We start from the raw sequence: 10161 nt of genomic DNA, 5'->3' as shown, positions 1-10161 counted from the left end.
CAGTTTTTTTCTTCTATTTTCATTATCATTAATGATCAACAGGAAATAACTGTACATAATACAATTATAATTCTGCCATGTTAGCCCATTTACTACAGCATATTTAAACCCCTCAACAGGTAGAATTTAATTTGATTTTCAGGGTTAAATTAACACTATATCTAGACATTTTGAAAGTACTATGGTATGAGTTGGTATGGTATCTGTTGTAATGTATATGAGACTTCTCATAAATGGGCTGAAACAGATCAAAATCCATCACCATGAACTTATAAAAAGCTGCTTCACTCTTACCAATCAGGAGAAAAATCACAAGAATGTTATGATCCATTTTTGGTTTTTCTGCAGAAGAAGTTAGAAAAAATAATGAAACCATAGATCACATACATTAAAACACACATCGACTGAGAACCTTTTCCCCTTTTTTCTGCCCATTCATTTATTGGAATTGTAATGCTGCACATAGTTGCCTCATAGTGCTGCTCATCTTCATCACCAACTCACATTTTAAGATTAGGTCATCAGGCCAGGAATGTGAAACAGCTTGTAGTGCCAAACTCTACAGATACATCACTGTGATCACAGACAATCAAATGCTTTTCAGAAAAAGCGGCAATTGAACATTTTTTCAACCAAGAGATATTTTAATTTTTACTGACACATTTTCATTCAATAAACATATTTCTTTGAAAATGAACTGAAAACGTTTTGTAAATGTTGAACAATTTTCAAATCAAATACATGTCTAATAACTGATAACAACGTGAACACACAATCAACATACATGAGCAGTGTAGTAATGCATTTGGTGTTTTAAGAAATGTTACAAATGTTAACTAGTGAGGTGATGTCATGACTTAAGATGACATATTATTGCATTACCAATTGAATGTATGCTGTGTTTTATATTGTCCACCCAATGAATGATAGAAAATGTGACAATTTCTTAACCATCTTGCCAATTTCTTGGCAAATGATAAAGTCTGTTTACTTACAGTTTTAAGGTCCAGCTGAAATCACAACGTTTGAACTCTTTGTATCAACCCTGAAAGGTAGAGACTCACACCTGCAGACCTTTCTGCAAACCTTTCCCACAACCCGGTGCGATTGCTGCTTTTAAGTTGGAGGGTATCAAAATAAACGCCTGCTTTGTATGTGATGTAAACGATCATGGCATCTGGCCCTTTCTTATTTGCAAAACAAAATGTTTTGAACTTTAAATCCTGTCCTCCAAATGTGTGAATTACAGCAATACACTACTTGTTGTTATTGTTACTTAATTCTAAAGCCAGAAATCGCAAATTCTAATTACAAATCACAAAGAGAACATAAGCTCAATGTAAACAGAGATATTAGAGTCAAACCTTTCTGCAAACCCAGTGTGATCTGGTAGATGTCCCAATGATTTGTATGTGATGTAAATGATGATGTCCTTAATAAAGTTCACACACACACACACACACACACACACACACACACACACACACACACACACACACACACACACACACACACACACACACACACACGCACACAGATCTAGATCTATCTTTTAGTCCCAAAAAGAAATGTTTGCATTTTGCCCATTCATGGTACATGGGCATGTGGGTGGGACACATTTCTTGTTCTTCACAGCACAAACTGGAGATGAGGCAGGACTGTGATGATTTGATTATGAGGAGAAGGACTGCAGGATGAGTAGGTGGAGTCAGTCTCTGATAGGCCAATACATGATTGACCCCACCATGATGTGACATGGATGTAAATTATGTTTGACTTGCAAAGAATGTTAAAAGCCAGCTTCAGGACATTCACCTCATGATGACCACACATGATCAAAGAGACCAGGGCTTAAGACATGAGAACTCATCCATGAACTTGTGTGTGTGTGTGTGTGTGCGCGTGTGTGCACATGTGCATGCATGCGTGCGTGCGTGTTATAGGGTTCTGTTTAAAATAACAATAATGTCTCAAAATAAATAAAACTATTTTGGAAAATGTGGAAACAACAATATGGAAACATGGCGATGGAATTGTGATGGAATGAAAAGTATCCAACCAATTGGAAATACTTTGATATATTCGAATACTTTCAAGGCAAGTCAATTTTATTTGTATAGCTCAATATCACAATGAATGAAACGGCTTTACAGACCCACAACATCAGGGAACATCCCGATCCAGCCCAAAGCTTTTTGAAAGACGTGGAAAAACTCCTGAGAAAACCTTAATATATCAGGAGAGAAGGAAGAAACCTCTGGAGGGGCAATTTCAAGAGAGATTCCCTCTCCACAAATGGCTGGGTGTGCAATAAGAACTTCCAGTGGGATTATACAGAGGTACAAAAAAGGCACGAAGAGCAGGAAACACAAACACTCATGCATTAGGAAATAGCAGGCAACACAGAGACAAGGGTGAGTGAGACAGGCAGAGAGGGAGGGAGGGAGGAAGAGAGAAAGAGAGACTAGGAAAAGCACAGTACAGTGCAGTCCTATTGTTGGGAGTCTCTCTCCTGGGGCAGCAGTTCATGCAGGTAGTTGGGTAAACTGATGATGTTGCCGGGAGGAAACTTGGCAAAGCAGATGGTGGGAGGTTAGTTGGGGATGAGAAGAATGACAGGGAAATGTGGTGACGGGGAGGGGTCTGCCATGGGAGATGGGATGGGGGCAGTAGCTCAGTGGGTAGAGCTTCCGCTTGGGAACCGGAGGGTCGCCGGTTCCCTGCCGAGGTGCAGCAAGGCACCGAACCCTCAATTGCTCCCCCCTCTGCCGGGTGGTACTGTAATGTAAGCCGCTTTGGATAAAAGCGTCTGCCAAATGATCGTAATGTAATGTAATGTAATGGGGGTGGAGTCCTGAAGGTAAAGCACCCCGGCGGTCTAATGGAAAAGCAGCAGCTCAGGAGCTACGGAGCTGAAAAACATCTGACCTGTGGACCTCAAACTCTAATGTTGTTTGACACAAACATTTTAAGTCTTAACTGTAGATGCCCATGCTAATTGTGTTGCAAATGAAAACAAATGTTAACCGCACCAAAAACATTTTTTCTTCAATCTGTAAGTATTTTAATATTGAAATCACCAAGTGATTTCCAAGTGAATTCAGTGAAGTGAACAATCCAAGTGAATTCCTACCAAAATGACAATTGATTGCTACATAGGTTAAACAATCCATGAAAGAAATGAAATCAGCAGAAAATAAAGGCCATACAGTCTCATAGTATTCATTAAAAAAACACAACAAACAACAAGTATTGATTTATAAAATATTTGATCTAAGAACATCATGTGTTGCACTCATACTGGTGTCAAAATTACTTCAGTGGAACTGTCAAATGCAATCTGAATGAATGTGATAGCACAGGTGTTCGCTTAATCATTCCCTTTTTCTTGTTTTCTAGGTTGAATCTTCCGGTGCAGCTTGGAGTCGGTCCAACTGTGGTTTGTTAGTCCATTCAGCTGAGGAGGAAAAAAATGCAAGAAAAATGTATGTTTCTGTCCATAAAATCCCCTGGTGTAACTATAAATAATAAATAAAATAAATATTTTCTATTGAACAAAAAGCCTTTGACTTGACAATAAAATGTCAAATACTGAAATACTAGAGGCATAAGGAGACAAAGCAACAGTGACATAGCACAGCTTGTGACCTGTACAGTCGGGTTGTACACGTATTGAATAATAATGTTATTGCTGATGAATAATTGTGTTTTGTACCAGAGTGATAATAGTGTAGACAAATTGTCACGGTTCTGTTACATGGCTCCATGTCTGTAACATGTTGATATATGGGGATTATATTTTATACATACAGAGGGGGAGAAACAAAAAGACAGAGAAAAAGAAGAGAACTCAAACCATAAAGAGAACCAGGCTGTGTAATGTACATGTCAATAAAGTCAAAGGGATGACAAACAGAGTAACAGCAACTTGACTAGTTTTCACAAAGCAATTAGAGAGCTTTTAACCTGATATAGGAGCTGGGTTTTAATAGTTGGATCCATTTTGTCAGCAGCCGTCTGAATCTTCATCCTATCAATGGCCTTCACTTCTGGAACTGATCAGTCCAAGACACAAGAAGTTACAAACCAAAAAGAGGAATGTTTTTTCTTCATAGATAGTTTGTATGTGTTGTGGTGGCTGTTCACTCTGTTGGCATATGAATGTAAGCTTTGACCCACAATCACCCTCATCCCATGCATGGAGAGAACGCTCAGCTGTACAGTGTTCCTAAGCTATTCAGCTTTTTGGTAATGAAGTGGGCGATTCCTGATTGGTTGGAACATCTGCCAGGGTTCAGAATATTTCATTTTTCAAGAAATTGAAAATGTAACCAAAATGCACTTATTTTTATGGTGTTTGGGGGGCTTTTCCTTTTGCTATTCAGCAATTAGAAACTAGAACACACCCTCAGTTTATGATCAGATGATGAGATCGGACAAACCCCCCCGCAAATATTGAAAAATGACCAATGGTGAGAAACAGCTCAGGGAGAACTTTTCTCCATTTAACGGCTGAATGCTTGAGGCACCTGTGGTACTAATTAAAGATAATAGTCTGCTTAGTATCACTACAATCCAACGATTTATTGCAACTTCTGCTGGATATCAACAATTTTGTGCTGGCCATTGTCATTTGTTTTAAGAATGGTGGATGGATGGAAGAATTACTTCTCTCAGTTTCCACTTATTTCAGTTAAAAATGTGTTACTGTTTAATTGGATCAGTACCAACACTTACAGCCACGTTTGGAGCTAAACATTTTGAAAATGCTATGGTTGGCTAATCATCTTATGTCGTGTATGTGGGGCTTCTATAAAAGTACAGTCCAGTAAGTAAAAGGGCTGAGACATCCCCATTTACTAAATGGACAATCACAAGAAAAGATCAAAATGCATCGCCATTATAAAAGGCCTGGATAGAAGTTATAAAAAATGAATCTATAGATCATATACCAAGACTGCCAACTGTAAAATACAGACGGGCACATCAGTCTGAACTTCCTTTTCTGCACATTCAAACCCACCAGCAGGATGTAATGGAATTGTGATGCAGCACATAGTTGCCACATAGTGCTGCTTATATTCATGTTCATGTTCATCTCCAACTCACATTTTGAGATTTAGTCTTCAGGCATTTGAAAACAGCTTCTAGTGCCAAACTCTACATACACATCTTTATGTACAAAGACAGTCAGACATCCAAGAGAAACAAGCAATTGAAACACTTTTTTATCTGAGGGATATTTTCAATGTTCAATACTAACACTTTGACTGACAACAGTAACTTAGCTTTTACTGTTTTGATTAATTATTTCTATTTCCCTGGCAATTGTTAAAGAATGTTTACTCACAGGTTTAGGATCCAGCTGATATCACAACAATTGAACTTTTTGCACCAGCCTTAAAAGTTAGAGTGTCTTACACCTGCAAACCTGGTGTGGTTGCTGCCTTTAAATCAGGTCGTCATATTTCAATATGAAAATAATTAATCTGGCAAAGGTCAGCATGATTTGTATGTGATGTAAATGATGATGGCATGTGGTTGGTGCTCATTTGCAAAACAAAATGCTTTGACACTTTTTGTCCTGTCCTTGTAATGTGAGGTCAAAGGCCTACACATTTTTAAAGTAGTATTCCACATTTTGTTCAGTAGCAGTTATTAAAAACGCATTTAAAAATTTAACCTTCAACCTAACATACTTGGTTTCAATGCCAATACAGACGTGGTTGAAAGTGTTTCAATAAAATATGTCTCTAAGTTTTCTCTGAAATTTAAAACAAAAGTAATTGGTACCTTCCCCCCCAGTAACTCGTGGATACGTAGAGTCAACCCTTTGGAGAACTTTTTTTTAGATGAAAATTAAATATATTTTAAAGACCACTGTCACCTACTGATCTTTGTGATAAACAAACAACAATTTAAATATCTGACTTCATAAGTAGCAATGCAAAACAAGGAGTCGATATGTGGGAAACTAATGGACTGATCTTCTCTATATCTGGACACATTGGAGGATTTGTAAACCTCAAAAATACTCAGGTTTACTGTTTTTCTTAAACAGCAAGATGATTCTTTAACATGGAAATGAGGGATCTAAAAAAGGTCACCTGAGATGACACTTGACCAACTTTGCCATTTGGTTCTATCATGGTTCTGTCTCAATACTTAGTGAGCGGTCTACATAGACAGCATATGGTTTAGATATCTACTAAGATACCTGATTCTGCCTGAAATGTTTTTATAGTTTGTTGTATCACCTTATGCCAGGGGTGGGGAACCTATACGTATACGGCCCACAAGGCCGTTTGATCCGGCCCGCGAGACAATTTTGGCTCTTTCGAAGACGGCATATAAATAATTATACTGTGATAATGATCCCCCCGTCAGAGCGGCAAACCGCAGCGCAAATTGCATGCACAAAAAAAAATCTTGCCGTGTGTTTTGGATCATTGTCATGTTGGAAAATCCTCTCCTTCTAAGTGTCTGGGGACTACGACTCATCTTTTCAGTCAGTATTTGGGCAGCAATGACAATAAAATGACACACCTCCACCTCCATGTTTCAGGGTCAGCACTATGCAGTCAATGCTAGTCTTGGCCAAGTTCACGCCAAACATGCTGGAACCCATCTGATTCATGTTAAAACCATGTCACCAATTTCTTGGATGCTGTAGTAGTCAGCGACAGGGTCTCTAAGATCCCCATCCATGCTTATCTCCAGGGTTCAACACAGGTAAAAATCTGTGTAGGGGTCCTGTAGGGGCACTGGTGCTCAGTTTGGTGGTGCTTCTTTTGCTAATTTGGACTGAATCTAAAGAGTCCACAACACAGTGGCAGAGGTAGATGTTGATTTCCAGAAGGTCCATTTTTGTCTAATGTATGTTTGTGGAAAGGTGAGGTTGTATAAATTGAGGATACTAACACATCGGTCGACCTCTTGCCTCTGTTTGCTAGCTGGAGGGGGACGTGCCAGTAAAAGCACTTCATATTGATTGGCATTACTTCTATGGAGTGATAGTCATTCAAGCAGGACACAGGTGGCTTCATCAACTACATTATAATGGTGGCTGTCTTGGACTGCCTGGCTCAGAGGTTTGTCTCTATAAGCTCAGTACATGTCTAACTACGCAACATGTGATATCTGTATCAGACTGCATACCAAAATGTGCAATAACATCTCTGCATTTGCAGTCTATAGAAGCTTCTCTTGGATAGATTTTTTTTCCTCAAAGGATCTGACAGAGTGTCCAATCTATCGCTGTCAGGTGGGGTTTCCTTGACGTATGGACTAAGGGCCACAGTCATGACGATTGCAAACATTCTTAAATAATCATTTGTAGCTTTATTTATAACATCTGTTTCTGTTCTTGTTGAAAGGCATTCTGGGAAATATGGGTTAGTGCATGATGATTGATTTAAAGGCAGTAGTGAGGTCAAACCATACTGGGGACCGAATACTTCCATGTTTGACTGGGTTTCCATTTCTGCAACAATGTTCCATTCATCTCTCTCTCTGCTCAAAGTTTTGACCCAAGCATGACTCAATGTAAGTAAATTTAATGTTAATGTCTGCTCATAGTCGTGGTAAATAAACAATGATGACGTCATTCCGTGGAAGCTTGTGCTTCCACAGGCAAATGAGGAGTTATATGAAGGTCATCCAAAATTTAGGGAGAATTTTAAACACACTTGAAGGCAATTTGTGAAATTTCACATTTTATATTGTGTGTCTATAAACATTAACGCAATAACACATAATAGAAAAAATTATCAATAATGAAAAGAATAAAAAGTTATTGATCAGAAATAATGCAGCATAGATTGGACATTTGATTTATCTTTATGTTTTAACTTCTGTGTAACCCGTGAGCACTGGTTGAGTTTGTGCAGTCAGCTAGATTTGAATGATATATTTGAATAGCTTTGAATGTAAAACATCTGATTCAGTAGAAGTTTGGAGCTGTTTTGATTGTCTTCCCACTGTGCAGGTTCAATGATTGACTTTTCACTGCAGGTTCAATGATTGTCTTCCTACTTTGCAGGTTCAATTAGTGACTTCCGACTTTGAAGGTTCATTGGTTATTATCTTTCTGTTAAGACAATCAAACAAACGAGTAGCAGAGGTCATGTGGTACAGAATAATGAGTTTGTTGCACACAATAATTGAGATTTTTTAATTGGATTTGCTCTGATTTTTTTTAAATGTGCTGAAAGTGTGTTGACATACAGTATGATATTAAGTTATTTAGTGAATATCTTTGATTGAAGAAAGCCTCTGACATAACAATTACAACAACAGTTATGAGACATTTGAGATTGTTTTATACACAGAGAGGGGAGAAAAATAACAGTGATGAGAACAAGGGTATACGATACACTAAAACTAAACGTCGACAAAGCACAGCCAGTTATGATGACATGAAATGACAAGATGACATTATGTTACGTTACGTTACGATCATTTTGGCAGACGCTTTTATCCAAAGCGACTTACATTACATTACCACCCTTCGCAGAGGGGGGAGCAATTGAGATTGACATCATTCTATCATTCCCAAAATCACAGAAGGCATCATGGACAAGGCTCATTTACCTCTCTTATGTTTTTAATAGCCAAGGATGATTTGCTTGGAGAGCAGCTTGGAGATTTGCATGTAAGAGCAGCAGATTCTTCAAATTCCCCAGCTGGAATATGATCCTGCCTTCATCTAATTTTTATTCTTGCACCTGCATACGTTTATCTTTTATTTAGCTCATTTGTTTTTAATGTCAGTTAAGATGCTTCTTTTATTTTGTTTCATTTTTTGTGAAGCACATTGAATGACCTCTGTGTATGATCATGTGCCCTGCCCCTTGAAACATTTTTGCATGCATCCCTTTAAACAGACAATTTGCCCCTCCACCTCACTTTTATTACAGGAAGAAGCAGTCAAACTACTAGAGGCGCCGCTAGAGACGACTGTCAAATACCAAGAAGACACAGCAGCTGCAGCCAGTCTGCATTCTATGTCAGAGCCTCTCAGGAATGGAACACACCTTAACACTGATGAAACAGCGCCACCTACCGTTCATTGTCCATACAGCTAAGAGCCTGGCTCATGAGCAAACAGTCCAAACACCTGGTCAGGGGTTATGTGGTGCTCTGTAGTCTGAATTTAAAATAATATAAAATGACATGGAAACTGTAAAGTAAGTAATGGTTGAAGAGTTTTCAAATGAAATACATGTCTACATTGAATAAATGAAAGCAGTAAAATAAAGGCCTGCTTTGTATGTGATGTAAACGATCATGGCATCTGGTCCATTCTTATTTGCAAAACAAAAAGCTTTGAACTTTAATCCTGTCCTCATAATGTGTGACTTCCAGCAATACACTACTTGTGGTTTTAGTAACTTAATTCTAAAGCCAAGAATAGCAAATTCAAATTGCAAATCACAAAGAGAACATGAGCTCAATGTAAACAAAGATATTAGAGTCCAACCTTTCTGCAAACCAAGTGCGGTCTGGAAGATGTCCCAATGATTTGTATGTGATGTAAATGATCATGGCATCTGGTCCTTTATTTACAAAACAAAACAAAATGTACACAGTAACTCACGACAATATAAACTGCACAACTATGATGTTTTGAACTTTTGATGTTTTCATTTGTTTCTTTCTTTTCCTGTCTAGTCTGCCCTGGCATGTGTTCTGGTAGCAACAAAAAAGATCTGGGCTTTGCCCTTGGGGTGGACTACTTTTCTTCTATTGTCCTGTATTGTGTTCTGCTTGCTTCCCCCCCATCACTCATCAACCTTAAGAAGGTAGACCACAGTTAGGCAGGAAGGTGTGGTTTGCAGTGGAATTTCGTTTAGTTAGTGTTAATTTACCTTATGTGCAAGGCCTTTTGCTAACAGTGTGCACTGGTGTGTTTGTGTTAGTGGAGCTGTCCTGCTTAGTTTTAACTGGAAGTCAACTGCAATGAGGTTACATGTTATGATGGCTAAAACAACTTGTACTTGAACTCATGTAAAAAACAAACAAACAAACAAACATTTATTCTGTACACTCTCGTCTTTGCTTCTTTCCGTTGCTTATGCTAGTGATCTGTTATGGTGTAACAAAATGAAAAACATAAAAAATATTCCACAGCAGTTGAAATAACGTTGAAGTTACGTTTGT

The 10161-nt window shown here is 38.3% G+C and overlaps 1 long non-coding RNA gene across 1 annotated transcript; it reads right to left on the bottom strand.

Annotated features, from left to right (window-relative positions):
- Positions 1-2910: 2910 nt before the first annotated feature.
- On the bottom strand, positions 2911-5421 carry LOC143000765 (uncharacterized). Its single transcript, XR_012963650.1, has 3 exons — positions 5351-5421; positions 3967-4055; positions 2911-3457 (listed from the first exon to the last, which is right to left on the bottom strand). It is a non-coding gene; the product is annotated as an uncharacterized LOC143000765 (long non-coding RNA).
- Between the last annotated feature and the right edge of the window lie 4740 nt (positions 5422-10161).

This window comes from Genypterus blacodes, unplaced genomic scaffold (assembly GCF_046128005.1).
Source record: "Genypterus blacodes isolate CSIRO-AG114 ecotype Tasmania unplaced genomic scaffold, CSIRO-AGI_Gbla_v1 ptg000052l_1, whole genome shotgun sequence".
NCBI classification, from domain to species: Eukaryota; Metazoa; Chordata; class Actinopteri; order Ophidiiformes; family Ophidiidae; genus Genypterus; species Genypterus blacodes.
The sequence above is the reverse complement of the archived record's forward strand: the minus strand, read 5'-3'. Positions and strand labels throughout refer to the sequence as shown.